Below are 19,880 nucleotides of genomic sequence, written 5' to 3' on the forward strand. Positions count from 1 at the left end.
AGTAATTGTTTGTAGGAAGTCTTTCAAAAGAATTTCTTTACTTGCCTTATCCCAAATCCTCTGTAATCCTCCCAAATCCTCTGCTGACGTTAGTAAAATTCTTGAGTTACCCTTTAGCGGTTGCTTTGTCATTGTTAGCTTCTTTGTCACTGGTATTGGTAGTGGTTCCATGGTGTAATGGTTAGCACTCTGGACTCTGAATCCAGTGATCTGAGTTCAAATCTCAGTGGAACCTGATTTTAAGCAAGAGCAAAGGTCAAACAATGCAAACTCTCACTGAAAGGAGCATGACAGGAAACAGGCCTTATACCGACAACAGTGCGTTGGCGGTTGCATCTTGCTTCAGGTACAAGTGAGACCGGAAACAACTGAGGAGTCTCTTCTTCTCCTGAGTGAGTATTGACAGGGAGTTCAATGGTTTCGACTTTAATGATGGTTTTACAACTTGAATTCTGTCTTGTAACCACCATAAAAAAGAGGTTTCACTGCGATTTGTACTCAGGTTCCTGCGGTTAGAGTCGAGTGTTCTTCATCAAGAGGCCAGTTTACTCCATCAGAAGTGCTTGTTGGAAGGTCGACCAGCTTTGGAAACCCCATCAACCCACAGCTTTCCAACATCGGATTGGTGTTGTGTACAACCATTTCTCTTTTAAAATAACACAAGGGGCTGTGTTGGTTTGTCAACGACAATTCATTCTGACTCAAGACGCCAAGGTGGCGGAAATGATGAATGCATTTAAAGGCTTTTGGTTGCCAAAAAAAAAGCACAACAGTTTAGATAACTCACAGACCGGATTTTACAACTCTGGAAACTAATCATTGCAACAACTACTTATTGTTTGGTCAAATCCTACAATCCCGATGTAAACATTAGAAATATGGCCTTAATGTGACAAAGTAATCTACTAGGCATGTGCACTTGAATGCATGGCAAAGGCATTGCCTGAAGGGAAGACGCTGCATTGCGGCCAAAGTTGAGATATGATATATCATGGCATAGTATACAAAGAATGAACTATCTCATGACCCATTTAATGTAGTACCTCATGATATTTATGGAAATTTCCACTAAACTTAGGTTTTATTCTGTCAGGATGGCCGAGCGGTCTAAGGCGCTGCGTTCAGGTCGCAGTCTCCACTGGAGGCGTGGGTTCGAATCCCACTTCTGACAGCAGCTGTTTTTGGCTGGTACCGTTGCCTGTAACATGATATTGGGAAAATAAAGTCAGCAATGCCTTGTATGTTAGGGAGCAGGCATTTGATAAAATACTGAACTACTATTGCAACAGCAGCATTTGTTAGCCCCTACATTATCAACCAGTGTAATCTTACCATGTGCCTGTATACAATTGGCATACACGTTTGTCGCTACAGTAATTGTTTGTAGGAAGTCTTTCAAAAGAATTTCTTTACTTGCCTTATCCCAAATCCTCTGTAATCCTCCCAAATCCTCTGCTGACGTTAGTAAAATTCTTGAGTTACCCTTTAGCGGTTGCTTTGTCATTGTTAGCTTCTTTGTCACTGGTATTGGTAGTGGTTCCATGGTGTAATGGTTAGCACTCTGGACTCTGAATCCAGTGATCTGAGTTCAAATCTCAGTGGAACCTGATTTTAAGCAAGAGCAAAGGTCAAACAATGCAAACTCTCACTGAAAGGAGCATGACAGGAAACAGGCCTTAAACCGACAACAGTGCGTTGGCGGTTGCATCTTGCTTCAGGTACAAGTGAGACCGGAAACAACTGAGGAGTCTCTTGATCTTCTCCTGAGTGAGTATTGACAGGGAGTTCAATGGTTTCGACTTTAATGATGGTTTTACAACTTGAATTCTGTCTTGTAACCACCATAAAAAAGAGGTTTCACTGCGATTTGTACTCAGGTTCTGCGGTTAGAGTCGAGTGTTCTTCATCAAGAGGCCAGTTTACTCCATCAGAAGTGCTTGTTGGAAGGTCGACCAGCTTTGGAAACCCCATCAACCCACAGCTTTCCAACATCGGATTGGTGTTGTGTACAACCATTTCTCTTTTAAAATAACACAAGGGGCTGTGTTGGTTTGTCAACGACAATTCATTCTGACTCAAGACGCCAAGGTGGCGGAAATGATGAATGCATTTAAAGGCTTTTGGTTGCCAAAAAAAAAGCACAACAGTTTAGATAACTCACAGACCGGATTTTACAACTCTGGAAACTAATCATTGCAACAACTACTTATTGTTTGGTCAAATCCTACAATCCCGATGTAAACATTAGAAATATGGCCTTAATGTGACAAAGTAATCTACTAGGCATGTGCACTTGAATGCATGGCAAAGGCATTGCCTGAAGGGAAGACGCTGCATTGCGGCCAAAGTTGAGATATGATATATCATGGCATAGTATACAAGAATGAACTATCTCATGACCCATTTAATGTAGTACCTCATGATATTTATGGAAATTTCCACTAAACTTAGGTTTTATTCTGTCAGGATGGCCGAGCGGTCTAAGGCGCTGCGTTCAGGTCGCAGTCTCCACTGGAGGCGTGGGTTCGAATCCCACTTCTGACAGCAGCTGTTTTTGGCTGGTACCGTTGCCTGTAACATGATATTGGGAAAATAAAGTCAGCAATGCCTTGTATGTTAGGGAGCAGGCATTTGATAAAATACTGAACTACTATTGCAACAGCAGCATTTGTTAGCCCCTACATTATCAACCAGTGTAATCTTACCATGTGCCTGTATACAATTGGCATACACGTTTGTCGCTACAGTAATTGTTTGTAGGAAGTCTTTCAAAAGAATTTCTTTACTTGCCTTATCCCAAATCCTCTGTAATCCTCCCAAATCCTCTGCTGACGTTAGTAAAATTCTTGAGTTACCCTTTAGCGGTTGCTTTGTCATTGTTTTTTTGTCACTGGTATTGGTAGTGGTTCCATGGTGTAATGGTTAGCACTCTGGACTCTGAATCCAGTGATCTGAGTTCAAATCTCAGTGGAACCTGATTTTAAGCAAGAGCAAAGGTCAAACAATGCAAACTCTCACTGAAAGGAGCATGACAGGAAACAGGCCTTAAACCGACAACAGTGCGTTGGCGGTTGCATCTTGCTTCAGGTACAAGTGAGACCGGAAACAACTGAGGAGTCTCTTGATCTTCTCCTGAGTGAGTATTGACAGGGAGTTCAATGGTTTCGACTTTAATGATGGTTTTACAACTTGAATTCTGTCTTGTAACCACCATAAAAAAGAGGTTTCACTGCGATTTGTACTCAGGTTCCTGCGGTTAGAGTCGAGTGTTCTTCATCAAGAGGCCAGTTTACTCCATCAGAAGTGCTTGTTGGAAGGTCGACCAGCTTTGGAAACCCCATCAACCCACAGCTTTCCAACATCGGATTGGTGTTGTGTACAACCATTTCTCTTTTAAAATAACACAAGGGGCTGTGTTGGTTTGTCAACGACAATTCATTCTGACTCAAGACGCCAAGGTGGCGGAAATGATGAATGCATTTAAAGGCTTTTGGTTGCCAAAAAAAAAGCACAACAGTTTAGATAACTCACAGACCGGATTTTACAACTCTGGAAACTAATCATTGCAACAACTACTTATTGTTTGGTCAAATCCTACAATCCCGATGTAAACATTAGAAATATGGCCTTAATGTGACAAAGTAATCTACTAGGCATGTGCACTTGAATGCATGGCAAAGGCATTGCCTGAAGGGAAGACGCTGCATTGCGGCCAAAGTTGAGATATGATATATCATGGCATAGTATACAAAGAATGAACTATCTCATGACCCATTTAATGTAGTACCTCATGATATTTATGGAAATTTCCACTAAACTTAGGTTTTATTCTGTCAGGATGGCCGAGCGGTCTAAGGCGCTGCGTTCAGGTCGCAGTCTCCACTGGAGGCGTGGGTTCGAATCCCACTTCTGACAGCAGCTGTTTTTGGCTGGTACCGTTGCCTGTAACATGATATTGGGAAAATAAAGTCAGCAATGCCTTGTATGTTAGGGAGCAGGCATTTGATAAAATACTGAACTACTATTGCAACAGCAGCATTTGTTAGCCCCTACATTATCAACCAGTGTAATCTTACCATGTGCCTGTATACAATTGGCATACACGTTTGTCGCTACAGTAATTGTTTGTAGGAAGTCTTTCAAAAGAATTTCTTTACTTGCCTTATCCCAAATCCTCTGTAATCCTCCCAAATCCTCTGCTGACGTTAGTAAAATTCTTGAGTTACCCTTTAGCGGTTGCTTTGTCATTGTTAGCTTCTTTGTCACTGGTATTGGTAGTGGTTCCATGGTGTAATGGTTAGCACTCTGGACTCTGAATCCAGTGATCTGAGTTCAAATCTCAGTGGAACCTGATTTTAAGCAAGAGCAAAGGTCAAACAATGCAAACTCTCACTGAAAGGAGCATGACAGGAAACAGGCCTTAAACCGACAACAGTGCGTTGGCGGTTGCATCTTGCTTCAGGTACAAGTGAGACCGGAAACAACTGAGGAGTCTCTTGATCTTCTCCTGAGTGAGTATTGACAGGGAGTTCAATGGTTTCGACTTTAATGATGGTTTTACAACTTGAATTCTGTCTTGTAACCACCATAAAAAAGAGGTTTCACTGCGATTTGTACTCAGGTTCCTGCGGTTAGAGTCGAGTGTTCTTCATCAAGAGGCCAGTTTACTCCATCAGAAGTGCTTGTTGGAAGGTCGACCAGCTTTGGAAACCCCATCAACCCACAGCTTTCCAACATCGGATTGGTGTTGTGTACAACCATTTCTCTTTTAAAATAACACAAGGGGCTGTGTTGGTTTGTCAACGACAATTCATTCTGACTCAAGACGCCAAGGTGGCGGAAATGATGAATGCATTTAAAGGCTTTTGGTTGCCAAAAAACACAACAGTTTAGATAACTCACAGACCGGATTTTACAACTCTGGAAACTAATCATTGCAACAACTACTTATTGTTTGGTCAAATCCTACAATCCCGATGTAAACATTAGAAATATGGCCTTAATGTGACAAAGTAATCTACTAGGCATGTGCACTTGAATGCATGGCAAAGGCATTGCCTGAAGGGAAGACGCTGCATTGCGGCCAAAGTTGAGATATGATATATCATGGCATAGTATACAAAGAATGAACTATCTCATGACCCATTTAATGTAGTACCTCATGATATTTATGGAAATTTCCACTAAACTTAGGTTTTATTCTGTCAGGATGGCCGAGCGGTCTAAGGCGCTGCGTTCAGGTCGCAGTCTCCACTGGAGGCGTGGGTTCGAATCCCACTTCTGACAGCAGCTGTTTTTGGCTGGTACCGTTGCCTGTAACATGATATTGGGAAAATAAAGTCAGCAATGCCTTGTATGTTAGGGAGCAGGCATTTGATAAAATACTGAACTACTATTGCAACAGCAGCATTTGTTAGCCCCTACATTATCAACCAGTGTAATCTTACCATGTGCCTGTATACAATTGGCATACACGTTTGTCGCTACAGTAATTGTTTGTAGGAAGTCTTTCAAAAGAATTTCTTTACTTGCCTTATCCCAAATCCTCTGTAATCCTCCCAAATCCTCTGCTGACGTTAGTAAAATTCTTGAGTTACCCTTTAGCGGTTGCTTTGTCATTGTTAGCTTCTTTGTCACTGGTATTGGTAGTGGTTCCATGGTGTAATGGTTAGCACTCTGGACTCTGAATCCAGTGATCTGAGTTCAAATCTCAGTGGAACCTGATTTTAAGCAAGAGCAAAGGTCAAACAATGCAAACTCTCACTGAAAGGAGCATGACAGGAAACAGGCCTTAAACCGACAACAGTGCGTTGGCGGTTGCATCTTGCTTCAGGTACAAGTGAGACCGGAAACAACTGAGGAGTCTCTTGATCTTCTCCTGAGTGAGTATTGACAGGGAGTTCAATGGTTTCGACTTTAATGATGGTTTTACAACTTGAATTCTGTCTTGTAACCACCATAAAAAAGAGGTTTCACTGCGATTTGTACTCAGGTTCCTGCGGTTAGAGTCGAGTGTTCTTCATCAAGAGGCCAGTTTACTCCATCAGAAGTGCTTGTTGGAAGGTCGACCAGCTTTGGAAACCCCATCAACCCACAGCTTTCCAACATCGGATTGGTGTTGTGTACAACCATTTCTCTTTTAAAATAACACAAGGGGCTGTGTTGGTTTGTCAACGACAATTCATTCTGACTCAAGACGCCAAGGTGGCGGAAATGATGAATGCATTTAAAGGCTTTTGGTTGCCAAAAAAAAAGCACAACAGTTTAGATAACTCACAGACCGGATTTTACAACTCTGGAAACTAATCATTGCAACAACTACTTATTGTTTGGTCAAATCCTACAATCCCGATGTAAACATTAGAAATATGGCCTTAATGTGACAAAGTAATCTACTAGGCATGTGCACTTGAATGCATGGCAAAGGCATTGCCTGAAGGGAAGACGCTGCATTGCGGCCAAAGTTGAGATATGATATATCATGGCATAGTATACAAAGAATGAACTATCTCATGACCCATTTAATGTAGTACCTCATGATATTTATGGAAATTTCCACTAAACTTAGGTTTTATTCTGTCAGGATGGCCGAGCGGTCTAAGGCGCTGCGTTCAGGTCGCAGTCTCCACTGGAGGCGTGGGTTCGAATCCCACTTCTGACAGCAGCTGTTTTTGGCTGGTACCGTTGCCTGTAACATGATATTGGGAAAATAAAGTCAGCAATGCCTTGTATGTTAGGGAGCAGGCATTTGATAAAATACTGAACTACTATTGCAACAGCAGCATTTGTTAGCCCCTACATTATCAACCAGTGTAATCTTACCATGTGCCTGTATACAATTGGCATACACGTTTGTCGCTACAGTAATTGTTTGTAGGAAGTCTTTCAAAAGAATTTCTTTACTTGCCTTATCCCAAATCCTCTGTAATCCTCCCAAATCCTCTGCTGACGTTAGTAAAATTCTTGAGTTACCCTTTAGCGGTTGCTTTGTCATTGTTAGCTTCTTTGTCACTGGTATTGGTAGTGGTTCCATGGTGTAATGGTTAGCACTCTGGACTCTGAATCCAGTGATCTGAGTTCAAATCTCAGTGGAACCTGATTTTAAGCAAGAGCAAAGGTCAAACAATGCAAACTCTCACTGAAAGGAGCATGACAGGAAACAGGCCTTAAACCGACAACAGTGCGTTGGCGGTTGCATCTTGCTTCAGGTACAAGTGAGACCGGAAACAACTGAGGAGTCTCTTGATCTTCTCCTGAGTGAGTATTGACAGGGAGTTCAATGGTTTCGACTTTAATGATGGTTTTACAACTTGAATTCTGTCTTGTAACCACCATAAAAAAGAGGTTTCACTGCGATTTGTACTCAGGTTCCTGCGGTTAGAGTCGAGTGTTCTTCATCAAGAGGCCAGTTTACTCCATCAGAAGTGCTTGTTGGAAGGTCGACCAGCTTTGGAAACCCCATCAACCCACAGCTTTCCAACATCGGATTGGTGTTGTGTACAACCATTTCTCTTTTAAAATAACACAAGGGGCTGTGTTGGTTTGTCAACGACAATTCATTCTGACTCAAGACGCCAAGGTGGCGGAAATGATGAATGCATTTAAAGGCTTTTGGTTGCCAAAAAAAAAGCACAACAGTTTAGATAACTCACAGACCGGATTTTACAACTCTGGAAACTAATCATTGCAACAACTACTTATTGTTTGGTCAAATCCTACAATCCCGATGTAAACATTAGAAATATGGCCTTAATGTGACAAAGTAATCTACTAGGCATGTGCACTTGAATGCATGGCAAAGGCATTGCCTGAAGGGAAGACGCTGCATTGCGGCCAAAGTTGAGATATGATATATCATGGCATAGTATACAAAGAATGAACTATCTCATGACCCATTTAATGTAGTACCTCATGATATTTATGGAAATTTCCACTAAACTTAGGTTTTATTCTGTCAGGATGGCCGAGCGGTCTAAGGCGCTGCGTTCAGGTCGCAGTCTCCACTGGAGGCGTGGGTTCGAATCCCACTTCTGACAGCAGCTGTTTTTGGCTGGTACCGTTGCCTGTAACATGATATTGGGAAAATAAAGTCAGCAATGCCTTGTATGTTAGGGAGCAGGCATTTGATAAAATACTGAACTACTATTGCAACAGCAGCATTTGTTAGCCCCTACATTATCAACCAGTGTAATCTTACCATGTGCCTGTATACAATTGGCATACACGTTTGTCGCTACAGTAATTGTTTGTAGGAAGTCTTTCAAAAGAATTTCTTTACTTGCCTTATCCCAAATCCTCTGTAATCCTCCCAAATCCTCTGCTGACGTTAGTAAAATTCTTGAGTTACCCTTTAGCGGTTGCTTTGTCATTGTTAGCTTCTTGTCACTGGTATTGGTAGTGGTTCCATGGTGTAATGGTTAGCACTCTGGACTCTGAATCCAGTGATCTGAGTTCAAATCTCAGTGGAACCTGATTTTAAGCAAGAGCAAAGGTCAAACAATGCAAACTCTCACTGAAAGGAGCATGACAGGAAACAGGCCTTATACCGACAACAGTGCGTTGGCGGTTGCATCTTGCTTCAGGTACAAGTGAGACCGGAAACAACTGAGGAGTCTCTTGATCTTCTCCTGAGTGAGTATTGACAGGGAGTTCAATGGTTTCGACTTTAATGATGGTTTTACAACTTGAATTCTGTCTTGTAACCACCATAAAAAAGAGGTTTCACTGCGATTTGTACTCAGGTTCCTGCGGTTAGAGTCGAGTGTTCTTCATCAAGAGGCCAGTTTACTCCATCAGAAGTGCTTGTTGGAAGGTCGACCAGCTTTGGAAACCCCATCAACCCACAGCTTTCCAACATCGGATTGGTGTTGTGTACAACCATTTCTCTTTTAAAATAACACAAGGGGCTGTGTTGGTTTGTCAACGACAATTCATTCTGACTCAAGACGCCAAGGTGGCGGAAATGATGAATGCATTTAAAGGCTTTTGGTTGCCAAAAAAAAAGCACAACAGTTTAGATAACTCACAGACCGGATTTTACAACTCTGGAAACTAATCATTGCAACAACTACTTATTGTTTGGTCAAATCCTACAATCCCGATGTAAACATTAGAAATATGGCCTTAATGTGACAAAGTAATCTACTAGGCATGTGCACTTGAATGCATGGCAAAGGCATTGCCTGAAGGGAAGACGCTGCATTGCGGCCAAAGTTGAGATATGATATATCATGGCATAGTATACAAAGAATGAACTATCTCATGACCCATTTAATGTAGTACCTCATGATATTTATGGAAATTTCCACTAAACTTAGGTTTTATTCTGTCAGGATGGCCGAGCGGTCTAAGGCGCTGCGTTCAGGTCGCAGTCTCCACTGGAGGCGTGGGTTCGAATCCCACTTCTGACAGCAGCTGTTTTTGGCTGGTACCGTTGCCTGTAACATGATATTGGGAAAATAAAGTCAGCAATGCCTTGTATGTTAGGGAGCAGGCATTTGATAAAATACTGAACTACTATTGCAACAGCAGCATTTGTTAGCCCCTACATTATCAACCAGTGTAATCTTACCATGTGCCTGTATACAATTGGCATACACGTTTGTCGCTACAGTAATTGTTTGTAGGAAGTCTTTCAAAAGAATTTCTTTACTTGCCTTATCCCAAATCCTCTGTAATCCTCCCAAATCCTCTGCTGACGTTAGTAAAATTCTTGAGTTACCCTTTAGCGGTTGCTTTGTCATTGTTAGCTTCTTTGTCACTGGTATTGGTAGTGGTTCCATGGTGTAATGGTTAGCACTCTGGACTCTGAATCCAGTGATCTGAGTTCAAATCTCAGTGGAACCTGATTTTAAGCAAGAGCAAAGGTCAAACAATGCAAACTCTCACTGAAAGGAGCATGACAGGAAACAGGCCTTATACCGACAACAGTGCGTTGGCGGTTGCATCTTGCTTCAGGTACAAGTGAGACCGGAAACAACTGAGGAGTCTCTTGATCTTCTCCTGAGTGAGTATTGACAGGGAGTTCAATGGTTTCGACTTTAATGATGGTTTTACAACTTGAATTCTGTCTTGTAACCACCATAAAAAAGAGGTTTCACTGCGATTTGTACTCAGGTTCCTGCGGTTAGAGTCGAGTGTTCTTCATCAAGAGGCCAGTTTACTCCATCAGAAGTGCTTGTTGGAAGGTCGACCAGCTTTGGAAACCCCATCAACCCACAGCTTTCCAACATCGGATTGGTGTTGTGTACAACCATTTCTCTTTTAAAATAACACAAGGGGCTGTGTTGGTTTGTCAACGACAATTCATTCTGACTCAAGACGCCAAGGTGGCGGAAATGATGAATGCATTTAAAGGCTTTTGGTTGCCAAAAAAAGCACAACAGTTTAGAGAACTCACAGACCGGATTTTACAACTCTGGAAACTAATCATTGCAACAACTACTTATTGTTTGGTCAAATCCTACAATCCCGATGTAAACATTAGAAATATGGCCTTAATGTGACAAAGTAATCTACTAGGCATGTGCACTTGAATGCATGGCAAAGGCATTGCCTGAAGGGAAGACGCTGCATTGCGGCCAAAGTTGAGATATGATATATCATGGCATAGTATACAAAGAATGAACTATCTCATGACCCATTTAATGTAGTACCTCATGATATTTATGGAAATTTCCACTAAACTTAGGTTTTATTCTGTCAGGATGGCCGAGCGGTCTAAGGCGCTGCGTTCAGGTCGCAGTCTCCACTGGAGGCGTGGGTTCGAATCCCACTTCTGACAGCAGCTGTTTTTGGCTGGTACCGTTGCCTGTAACATGATATTGGGAAAATAAAGTCAGCAATGCCTTGTATGTTAGGGAGCAGGCATTTGATAAAATACTGAACTACTATTGCAACAGCAGCATTTGTTAGCCCCTACATTATCAACCAGTGTAATCTTACCATGTGCCTGTATACAATTGGCATACACGTTTGTCGCTACAGTAATTGTTTGTAGGAAGTCTTTCAAAAGAATTTCTTTACTTGCCTTATCCCAAATCCTCTGTAATCCTCCCAAATCCTCTGCTGACGTTAGTAAAATTCTTGAGTTACCCTTTAGCGGTTGCTTTGTCATTGTTAGCTTCTTTGTCACTGGTATTGGTAGTGGTTCCATGGTGTAATGGTTAGCACTCTGGACTCTGAATCCAGTGATCTGAGTTCAAATCTCAGTGGAACCTGATTTTAAGCAAGAGCAAAGGTCAAACAATGCAAACTCTCACTGAAAGGAGCATGACAGGAAACAGGCCTTAAACCGACAACAGTGCGTTGGCGGTTGCATCTTGCTTCAGGTACAAGTGAGACCGGAAACAACTGAGGAGTCTCTTGATCTTCTCCTGAGTGAGTATTGACAGGGAGTTCAATGGTTTCGACTTTAATGATGGTTTTACAACTTGAATTCTGTCTTGTAACCACCATAAAAAAGAGGTTTCACTGCGATTTGTACTCAGGTTCCTGCGGTTAGAGTCGAGTGTTCTTCATCAAGAGGCCAGTTTACTCCATCAGAAGTGCTTGTTGGAAGGTCGACCAGCTTTGGAAACCCCATCAACCCACAGCTTTCCAACATCGGATTGGTGTTGTGTACAACCATTTCTCTTTTAAAATAACACAAGGGGCTGTGTTGGTTTGTCAACGACAATTCATTCTGACTCAAGACGCCAAGGTGGCGGAAATGATGAATGCATTTAAAGGCTTTTGGTTGCCAAAAAAAAAGCACAACAGTTTAGATAACTCACAGACCGGATTTTACAACTCTGGAAACTAATCATTGCAACAACTACTTATTGTAATCTACTAGGCATGTGCACTTGAATGCATGGCAAAGGCATTGTCTGGGAGTTGTCTGTGTTTTTGTCTTACAACTTAAACCCTTTCACAGTGCGTTTACAGTTCATGAAAGTTAATTGTAAAATTTAAGTCGCCTGATAATGTCTTATTCAGTGCCTCACCCTCACATCTCCTCAGGTTCCAAAAAAAGATGGCGACGGCCAAAATGCTGAGCTCGAGGCTTCAAAACTGAAGTCCACAAAGCAATGAGTGGCGTCACGATTACTCCCTTAACTTCTTGGATACAATCAATTTTCCTACTCTATTTAACTAACCCTTTAAAACACCAAAGTCACACAATAACACAAACAAACCAATCAAGGCAGTGCCAGGCCAATTAAAGTATTGTTGTTTTTTTAAAGGAGTCTGTTCTCTTTGAAGAGAGCGAAGATAACGGCTTATTAAGGGTGTCTGACAGCAAGGTAAATGGATGAAAATATTGATAAGTACCTCATAAAACCACACTTCAAAAAGTCTCAATTATCTTATCTTTAAAAGGATAATAACAATACTCTCACAGATCCAGCAATATGAAGCATGCAGTTTGTGTAAATTGTTTATATGGCGAGTTCATAGGTTCAGGAGTTTGCCATTTTTAGCAGTAACAGATGTAGAAGATCTTTCAAAACACTTCTTTCATGTATGTTAGTAACATCTCAGATAAATCAGATGTTCCATCTCTACTTCAGTCTGTGAATACAACACACCACATTAAGTGGCTTTTGTTTTAGGAAAGATCTTTCTCTTGAAACACCACCCCCCCCAAAAAAAGTTATCCGCAAAGGGCACTTTAGGATAAAAAGACTTTTCTCTCTTATGGGGGGGTGTTGTTGGTTTGAATGCAGAGGCTGCTCTGGGCGTGGATCCACATCTTGTGTATGTGAAAACGCTTTGATACACATTAGACACGACTGTCATACTTGCTTCTGCAAAATCCATCTGTTAGAATGGAAAAAGACTTCTGAGTCAAGGAGTACAAGTGGCCCCCCCACCCACTCCCCCTCAAAACGGGTGACAAAGTCAATTTGGAGGCATTTCTTAAAAGGTCAGCAAAGGATGAGAAGAATAGACTGCGGTTAAGGTGATCTGTGCAGAGACGCAGGTGGACTTGCAAATAGAAAACAAATTGCACGGTATTGACATTGTTTCTGTGCGCAGCAGGAGACCAAAGAACCAATATTCACAGCCTTTCAAAAAGAAAATTGGAAGCAGTTCACATCTTCCTGGTTCACATTTCAATTGCTATGGGACACAAATATGGTGACAGTAATATAATTGTTATTGAGGCACTAAACACAGATGAGTTCCTCGAGGACTGGAGAGTGAACACAGACCTCTGGCTTTTATTTTTTCTGCAGATGAGAGATTCAAATGTTGCTGCTGCTTCTCGGACAAAACATGTGTTTCACAGATGATAAGAATTCATGCAAACACAAGTCATTAGGAGAAAACAAAAGAAACACGACCGTCGACTTTAATTCAATGGGAAATGCTTTTGAAAGCAGCATGTCCCAGATAAAAGGTGCTAACTAGAACCATCTATGGTTCTTCGGCTAAACCATCTGTCAAAGGTCCCACCCAGGACCCCCTATGAAAAAGTTATACAGAAACCATTCACTGGTGTAATACCAGAACCCACCCATGGGGTTCTACAAAGAAGCTTTTCATATTCCAAGGGTTTCATCTAGACCCCACCCTGGGGGTTCTATCAAGTACCCTTTCATATTCCAATGGTGTCATCTTGAACCAACCAAGGGGGTTCCACCGAGAATTCTTTCATATTTCGAGGGTTTCATCTAGACCCCACCCAGGTTGATTCTACTGATAATCCTTTCATTATCCAAGGGAACAAAGGGGTTCTATCCACAATCCTTTTTTATTCCAAGGGTTCCATCTTGAACCCACCCAGGGGGTTCTATCAAGATTTTTTTTATATTCCAATGGTGTCATCTTGAACCAACCAAGGGGGTTCTACCGAGAATTCTTTCATATTTTGAGGGTTTCATCTAGAAGCAATGTAGGGGGTTCTACTGAGAACCATTTCATATTCCAAGGGTGTTATCTAGAATGAACACACCCAAGGGTTTCATCCAGAAGCCACTCAGGGGCTCATACCGAGAACTCTTATATTTTAAGGGTTTCATCTAGAACCCATCCAGGGGGTTCTACTGACAACCCTTTCATATGCCAGGAGAACTCTTTCTTGCAAAAAGGGTTTCTTCAGAAGCCAATAAGTTCTGGGTAGAGCCTCAGCCCTTCAGGAAGAACCATTTTGCAGCCCTTATCTTCCAATACCTGATGGTTCAATATATTCACAGTCTGAGTGAATGAGCCGTTTCGGGGAGGATAAAAACTGGCAGCGTTTTACAGATGAGCCTTTAAAAGGTTTGTCCACAAAAACAGAAAAATAAATCATTTCAGTTATATTATGACCAATGCAAGGAGTTGATTGTCCACGTATTGTTTTGTATTGTACACTCTACCACACCAGAGCCTGAGGGAGTTATGAACAAAGACACATCTTGGCAGCTGGTGATGATGCTGTTATCAACTCATAAACTGGATTCACAAAGGACTGGATTCACACAGTGTGTGGAATAACACTTCATGCTCAACAACAAAACAGTGAATTCATGGAGTGACAGCCACCTCATTGAGGTCAGAGTAGAAAAAAAACATCCGACTTCCCTGAAAGAATTCTTCATTAACCCTAATGACCAAAACATGCTTATTACCTGCAGCGATACACGCCAGGGAACACTCCTCCACAAGAGGTCAATCAAACATGACTTTCTCCATCATTAATTTCAGCGTTTACTTGGTAATTGCTGCCAACTGCTTTTCTGATTTGGGCCAACAACTCCTTGAACTTCTTTAAGTAAAATTGCAGCTTGGGACTTGGGGAAAATGTAGAGCAGGGTCTCTCGAACTCAACGTTACAGCTACATGTTCATGACTTCTAGTAAATATTGCAGATTCTGTTCACCAGCCACTGGCTCTCTGCTGTTATCAGTGAAGTGGTGTTAGGCTGAGTGACTGACAGCCAGTGAAAACACACAGACAGGAAACATCCCACTTTCCCATGACACTGGTGGGCAGTTTCTTAGAAACATTTGTCACAGGTCATGAAACTCTTATGACCGCTGACAACAAGTTCATGCAGCCTTAAAACATATGAAGACTTGAGGAGTTTGCAAACCAACTATGCATTTTTCATATGCCTTTTAAAAAAATGTTATCCGATAAAAATCATTACTTCAAGAAACTTTGAACACAAAACATTTTGTTATTCTATTCATTGCAAAAATGTGCAATGCGAGACAAAACTAAATAAATTACATGGATGCAATGGACAATGCTATAAACGGGGCTAATTAATGATTGACATGAGCAAGAAGCTATCCTTCATATATCAACACTGTGTTCAAGACTTGTTTTGCTGACCCCAATTGGAAAATACTGCAGGTTTAAGCAGGTAAAAAGTTTACTTATATCACCATCATTGTTTAGCTTGTCAGCATGCGACCATTTACTTATTTGTAGCAAATGCAAAGTATAAAATGAAGCTGATGGGAATGTTAGTTATAACCAGTTCCCAACCACTTAATGAAACAATGCCTCTTTAATAATAATAATAATAATAATACAATTTTCTCTTCAATAATAAAGAAATGCCTATTTGATAATTAGCAATAAAAAGGTTTCAATGGGAAAAAAAACTGCCCTTCAGGTAACCTACTGGAAATTAAATTATTTAACATTCAACCAAACTAGGTTTCAGTAAGCTTAAAATCAGAAAAGTTAAGACAACAAAGAAGTCTCAAAGGGGCTCAAAGACCAGCGTTTTGGCTGAATCCACTGAAATGAGGTCTGCATTACGTTGATGAACGATCAGAGTGCCCTGAGTGTTCACTTATCGACCTCTCTTAAGGCCTGAGGGAATGGTGTCCTCACATCCTAATTGGATAAGAGGGGAAATACACCAAGCTGCTCTCAGTTCTTAATAAGGAGTCGGTCCCAACACCCTGCACAACAGGTGATCTGAATAACCCTCCAATCAACTCAGGGGAATTGTGACATTTAAGCTAAAATGAATTGGAAAAAGTTAAATGACAGCAAGTACCAAAGATAATAGACTGCTTCAGGACGGTGCTAAATAAAAGTCAGAGGATCTCCAACGTTGGTAGGATTCATCCTCTGGGCACAATGAATGTCCAAATACTAAAATCTACAGTACTACCTCCAAAAGTTGCTGTGATGTTTCAGTCTTGTCATCCCTAAAACAAATAAAAACATAAAAAAACATATCTGTGAGCCAGAACATTTTCTGACCTTCAGTCATGACAGTTGATGCCGATTGATTGTCACCACTTAAGATATAACTTAGATTTTTTCCAGTAAGATGACCTTTCCTGCTGATTGAATACAATTTGTTACACTTTAAAAGTACTGCCTATTGGCGGGGTGAAAATGCTTTCTTTCTGACTAGAAAAGTCAGATTTTGGCATTAAAACATCTTCAGCAGACAACCTTTTCACAGAATAGAGTTGTACTAGATGTTCCTGGCACAAAATCTTTCTAATGAATCAGTGTTATTTTTTGTTTTTTTGTGCAAGCTGTTTTAAATAAAGGATGAGGGGCTCTGAAAAATGCAACACAAAGGAATTGCAAGTGAAGTGGAAATAACCACAATACCTGGGGTGCATTTTTTAATTAATCCCTAAAAACGTTGTGTTCCCTTTCAACAGACAGGATGTTCCCACCTGTAGGAGTTTGGTGGCTGAAACACAACAGACAGGAAGTTTTGTCATTCAGCAATTCAAACCACTTCAACTACTACGTCGTCTACCAAATAGGGTTTCTAAAGGGTTAGAGGGCAATGAAACTAAATTTAACTAAATCAACGTCGGCCATCAGACCTCTGGAGCTTGTCCAGAAAGCTGCAGCTCGTCTGGTGTTCAATCGCCCCAAGTTCTCCCACACAACTTCCCTTCTCCGTTCTCTACACTGGCTCCCTGTAAGACATCCAGTTTAAGACTCTGGTGCTAGCCTACAGGGCAGTGAAAGGAACAGCTCCTTCCTATCTCCATGCCTTGGTCAAGCCCTACACCCCCGCCCGACCACTCCTCTCTGCTGCCTCGGGCGACTGGTTGCCCCGTCGCTCAGAAAACCTGCGGCCGATCCACCCGGTCACAGCTTCTTTCTGTCCTGGCCCCTCAGTGGTGGAATGAACTCCCCACTGACCTCAGGACAGCAGAGTCGCTGCCCATCTTTAAACTCACCTCTGAAGCACTCATGAAGCACTACCCTGAGCCTTCCTCGTATTAGCACTTATTGCATTCATATTAGTTTGTTGCACTTATTGTATTCGTATCAGTTCGCCGCACTTATTGAATTCGTATTCGTTTACTGCACTTATCCTATTTGTAGTAGTTTGTAGCACTTATTATATTCGTATTAGTCTGTTGCAATTATTGTTTTCGTAGTAATTTGCCTCTGCACTATACTTTTGCTCTGGTTTATGCTTTAAGATGCTTGTTTAAGAAAGGAGATGCACTTATGACTTCTGGTGACTAGTAGTTCTCTTGAATACCTATGTTGAATACACTTCCTGTAAGTCGCTTTGGATAAAAGCGTCTGCTAAATGACTGTAATGTAATGTAATGTAATGTAAATTTCCCATTATTAAGCTGTACCTCAATTCACCAAGACAATACCATCTCCGGTAACATCATTGCCTAGTGGCTAGAAAACAACTTTTTCCACCACTTTTATCCTCTCCATCAGTTTGGAACAGGGGATAAGGTTCAATGGGTAATTTTGATTTGAGAGCTCGAGCAAGCTGATCCTCAAATGTACTGCTGCTAATTCCTCCATGTTCTCTGTCTCCAAGAGATCCTATTCCCAAATTTAGCCTGAACTGTTCAGGGCCACCGACACATGAATAATAAAATGATGAGTATGATCAGGTTGTCAGGCAGTGGATTTGACAAACCAAGCCTGACACCACTATATCGCTGCTGATGTCGGCTGCATTTTCTGCCAGTTTACCCATTGGAGACCAAACATAACGACGTGCAGAGAGAGTTCAAACTAGGGATGCTAGGGCGGCTGTGGCGTAGTGGAGAGCAAGGTAGTTCTCCAATCAGAAGGTCGGTGGTTCGATACCCGGCTTCGGCAGTCGATGTGTCCTTGGGCAAGACACTTAACCCCAAGTTGCTCCCGAAGGCTTGCCATTGGTGTGGACTGGATGATGAATGTTAGTTAGAGCCTGGTAGCCTGTCATCAGTGTGTGAATGGGTGAATGATATGTAATATACTACTGACTGTAAGTCGCTTTGGATAAAAGCGTCTGCTAAATGACTGTAATGGACTTTGTCAGTCCTGATAACGATACCTGGGCTTTGGGTATCAACCATAGACTCTGGGAAATATGGATGTGTTAGGCTCAAAGTAGCTCCTGCCATGAACATATTGGTAGTGACGACACAGTATAGACCCCGGCTATTCCAAAAATGGGCAAAGAATTGGATCATCGCTGGAGCTGAGGCAGCCCGCTAGCCACACCTTTAATTATGCCTACATTTAAGACTGTAAATACCAATCTCCAATTTATGACAGGTAATATCTACTGCAACTTTACACATTCCTTTAGCCTCTTAAACCCAGAGACGCACACAAGAAATATTATCCAAGTCCAAGTCAATACTCAAGTTACTGTGTGTGCGACTTAAGTTTGACTTGAGTCCCAAGTCCAAGTCCCCATCTATGGTTTTTGCAAGAAGCTGCAGAACTTATTGGCGCAGCAAGCGTGACATACCTTTAAACAGCTGACATGTTTGTTGTTAGTATACTTGGGTATCGCTAATCAATAAATGTAAGATATTGACCAAAGTAGCCCAGTATGAAGGGGGGGTGGGGGTTTATGCTTTCGCTCCAACCCAGTGCTGGGGGTTCGGAGATGGCGTTTTTTCGGTGGTAAGTGTGTTTGAGCACTGTGCAGTGCGCCAAAGATTAGCTAGCCAGTAGGACACGCACACAGCTTCCAATCACATGATGGGTACTGAATGACGTACTCTACTTTTACAGGTATCACTTTAAGGGTACTGGTGTTTGTACTGGTCATTTTTTAGAAGTGGCTAGTAGTTACCTTGAATTGAAGCAAACAGATCAGCTCCATGGTCTCGATGCTCGATCCAGATATTTCAGTCGGTATCGGCCCGATATGAGTATCTGATCGGTGCATCTCTAGCACAGACTATGTTTTTCTGTGTTATTGATTTGCTCTTTGTGTTTTTTTTTATTCCACCCAAATAAACATAGATTTGACATCTTGATTTGACAACATGTTATTTTTGTAATGGGGTAGATCTAGAGTTTTATCGACCGACCCTCTGTTCAGCTTGATTACTTTCTGAGCCATATGTCTGCTGCACACTACTGCTCATTCACAAGCAATACTGATTTTCTTATTTATCATTTTTTGAGGTTATTCTGTCTGACAGATGATCTGTGGGCAGGTTGAGAGTGACCAGCAGGGACATTTGTGCAGCATCAGTGATTCGGGAAAAACAAAAAGATTTTGATTTCTTTCTTACATTGTTGTTATCATTTCTCATTTTTTAAATTATATTGTGTTCTCATCTTCCATCTGTTAACCTTTGTCCTCCCTTTTAGTCACTGTCAGTTGACTGTAAATGTTTTTGCAAAGTGCTTTATAAATTATAAGGATTATTAGAAAAGTCAAAGGCCACCTGAAAAGTGAAGCTTGATCAACCTGAAGCTTTGGTGAACGTTACAGTTACATTTTACACAGGCAGTGTTTTGATGTATGCATAATCTTTCCATAGCTGCAGCCGTAGCTCATAAAAATGATGCGTGTGATAAATTCCAGACAGTTGATCTATTTTAAAGTAGTGACGATAGGAGGGTCAGACAGAGTTTTAAATTATCAATCACAAACCTTAAATTAAATTATAAGAAAAATCATGCAGAAAGTGTCCCACCAGCGACTG

The 19,880-nt window shown here is 41.5% G+C and overlaps 17 non-coding genes across 17 annotated transcripts; all 17 read left to right on the plus strand.

Moving 5' to 3' along the window:
* Window positions 1–163: 163 nt before the first annotated feature.
* Window positions 164–235, plus strand: trnaq-cug (transfer RNA glutamine (anticodon CUG)). Its single transcript has one exon. It is a non-coding gene; the product is annotated as a tRNA-Gln (tRNA).
* An 853-nt stretch (window positions 236–1,088) lies between these two features.
* On the plus strand, window positions 1,089–1,171 carry trnal-cag (transfer RNA leucine (anticodon CAG)). The gene has a single exon. It is a non-coding gene; the product is annotated as a tRNA-Leu (tRNA).
* Window positions 1,172–1,535: 364 nt separating this feature from the next.
* On the plus strand, window positions 1,536–1,607 carry trnaq-cug (transfer RNA glutamine (anticodon CUG)). Its single transcript has one exon. It is a non-coding gene; the product is annotated as a tRNA-Gln (tRNA).
* An 854-nt stretch (window positions 1,608–2,461) lies between these two features.
* On the plus strand, window positions 2,462–2,544 carry trnal-cag (transfer RNA leucine (anticodon CAG)). The gene has a single exon. It is a non-coding gene; the product is annotated as a tRNA-Leu (tRNA).
* A 360-nt stretch (window positions 2,545–2,904) lies between these two features.
* trnaq-cug (transfer RNA glutamine (anticodon CUG)) lies at window positions 2,905–2,976 on the plus strand. Its single transcript has one exon. It is a non-coding gene; the product is annotated as a tRNA-Gln (tRNA).
* Window positions 2,977–3,832: 856 nt separating this feature from the next.
* Window positions 3,833–3,915, plus strand: trnal-cag (transfer RNA leucine (anticodon CAG)). Its single transcript has one exon. It is a non-coding gene; the product is annotated as a tRNA-Leu (tRNA).
* A 364-nt stretch (window positions 3,916–4,279) lies between these two features.
* On the plus strand, window positions 4,280–4,351 carry trnaq-cug (transfer RNA glutamine (anticodon CUG)). The gene has a single exon. It is a non-coding gene; the product is annotated as a tRNA-Gln (tRNA).
* Window positions 4,352–5,203: 852 nt separating this feature from the next.
* trnal-cag (transfer RNA leucine (anticodon CAG)) lies at window positions 5,204–5,286 on the plus strand. Its single transcript has one exon. It is a non-coding gene; the product is annotated as a tRNA-Leu (tRNA).
* Window positions 5,287–5,650: 364 nt separating this feature from the next.
* On the plus strand, window positions 5,651–5,722 carry trnaq-cug (transfer RNA glutamine (anticodon CUG)). Its single transcript has one exon. It is a non-coding gene; the product is annotated as a tRNA-Gln (tRNA).
* Window positions 5,723–6,578: 856 nt separating this feature from the next.
* trnal-cag (transfer RNA leucine (anticodon CAG)) lies at window positions 6,579–6,661 on the plus strand. Its single transcript has one exon. It is a non-coding gene; the product is annotated as a tRNA-Leu (tRNA).
* A 364-nt stretch (window positions 6,662–7,025) lies between these two features.
* Window positions 7,026–7,097, plus strand: trnaq-cug (transfer RNA glutamine (anticodon CUG)). The gene has a single exon. It is a non-coding gene; the product is annotated as a tRNA-Gln (tRNA).
* An 856-nt stretch (window positions 7,098–7,953) lies between these two features.
* trnal-cag (transfer RNA leucine (anticodon CAG)) lies at window positions 7,954–8,036 on the plus strand. Its single transcript has one exon. It is a non-coding gene; the product is annotated as a tRNA-Leu (tRNA).
* Window positions 8,037–8,399: 363 nt separating this feature from the next.
* On the plus strand, window positions 8,400–8,471 carry trnaq-cug (transfer RNA glutamine (anticodon CUG)). Its single transcript has one exon. It is a non-coding gene; the product is annotated as a tRNA-Gln (tRNA).
* Window positions 8,472–9,327: 856 nt separating this feature from the next.
* Window positions 9,328–9,410, plus strand: trnal-cag (transfer RNA leucine (anticodon CAG)). Its single transcript has one exon. It is a non-coding gene; the product is annotated as a tRNA-Leu (tRNA).
* A 364-nt stretch (window positions 9,411–9,774) lies between these two features.
* On the plus strand, window positions 9,775–9,846 carry trnaq-cug (transfer RNA glutamine (anticodon CUG)). Its single transcript has one exon. It is a non-coding gene; the product is annotated as a tRNA-Gln (tRNA).
* Window positions 9,847–10,700: 854 nt separating this feature from the next.
* Window positions 10,701–10,783, plus strand: trnal-cag (transfer RNA leucine (anticodon CAG)). The gene has a single exon. It is a non-coding gene; the product is annotated as a tRNA-Leu (tRNA).
* A 364-nt stretch (window positions 10,784–11,147) lies between these two features.
* On the plus strand, window positions 11,148–11,219 carry trnaq-cug (transfer RNA glutamine (anticodon CUG)). The gene has a single exon. It is a non-coding gene; the product is annotated as a tRNA-Gln (tRNA).
* Window positions 11,220–19,880: the final 8,661 nt, after the last annotated feature.

This window comes from Anoplopoma fimbria, chromosome 8 (assembly GCF_027596085.1).
Source record: "Anoplopoma fimbria isolate UVic2021 breed Golden Eagle Sablefish chromosome 8, Afim_UVic_2022, whole genome shotgun sequence".
NCBI lineage: Eukaryota > Metazoa > Chordata > Actinopteri > Perciformes > Anoplopomatidae > Anoplopoma > Anoplopoma fimbria.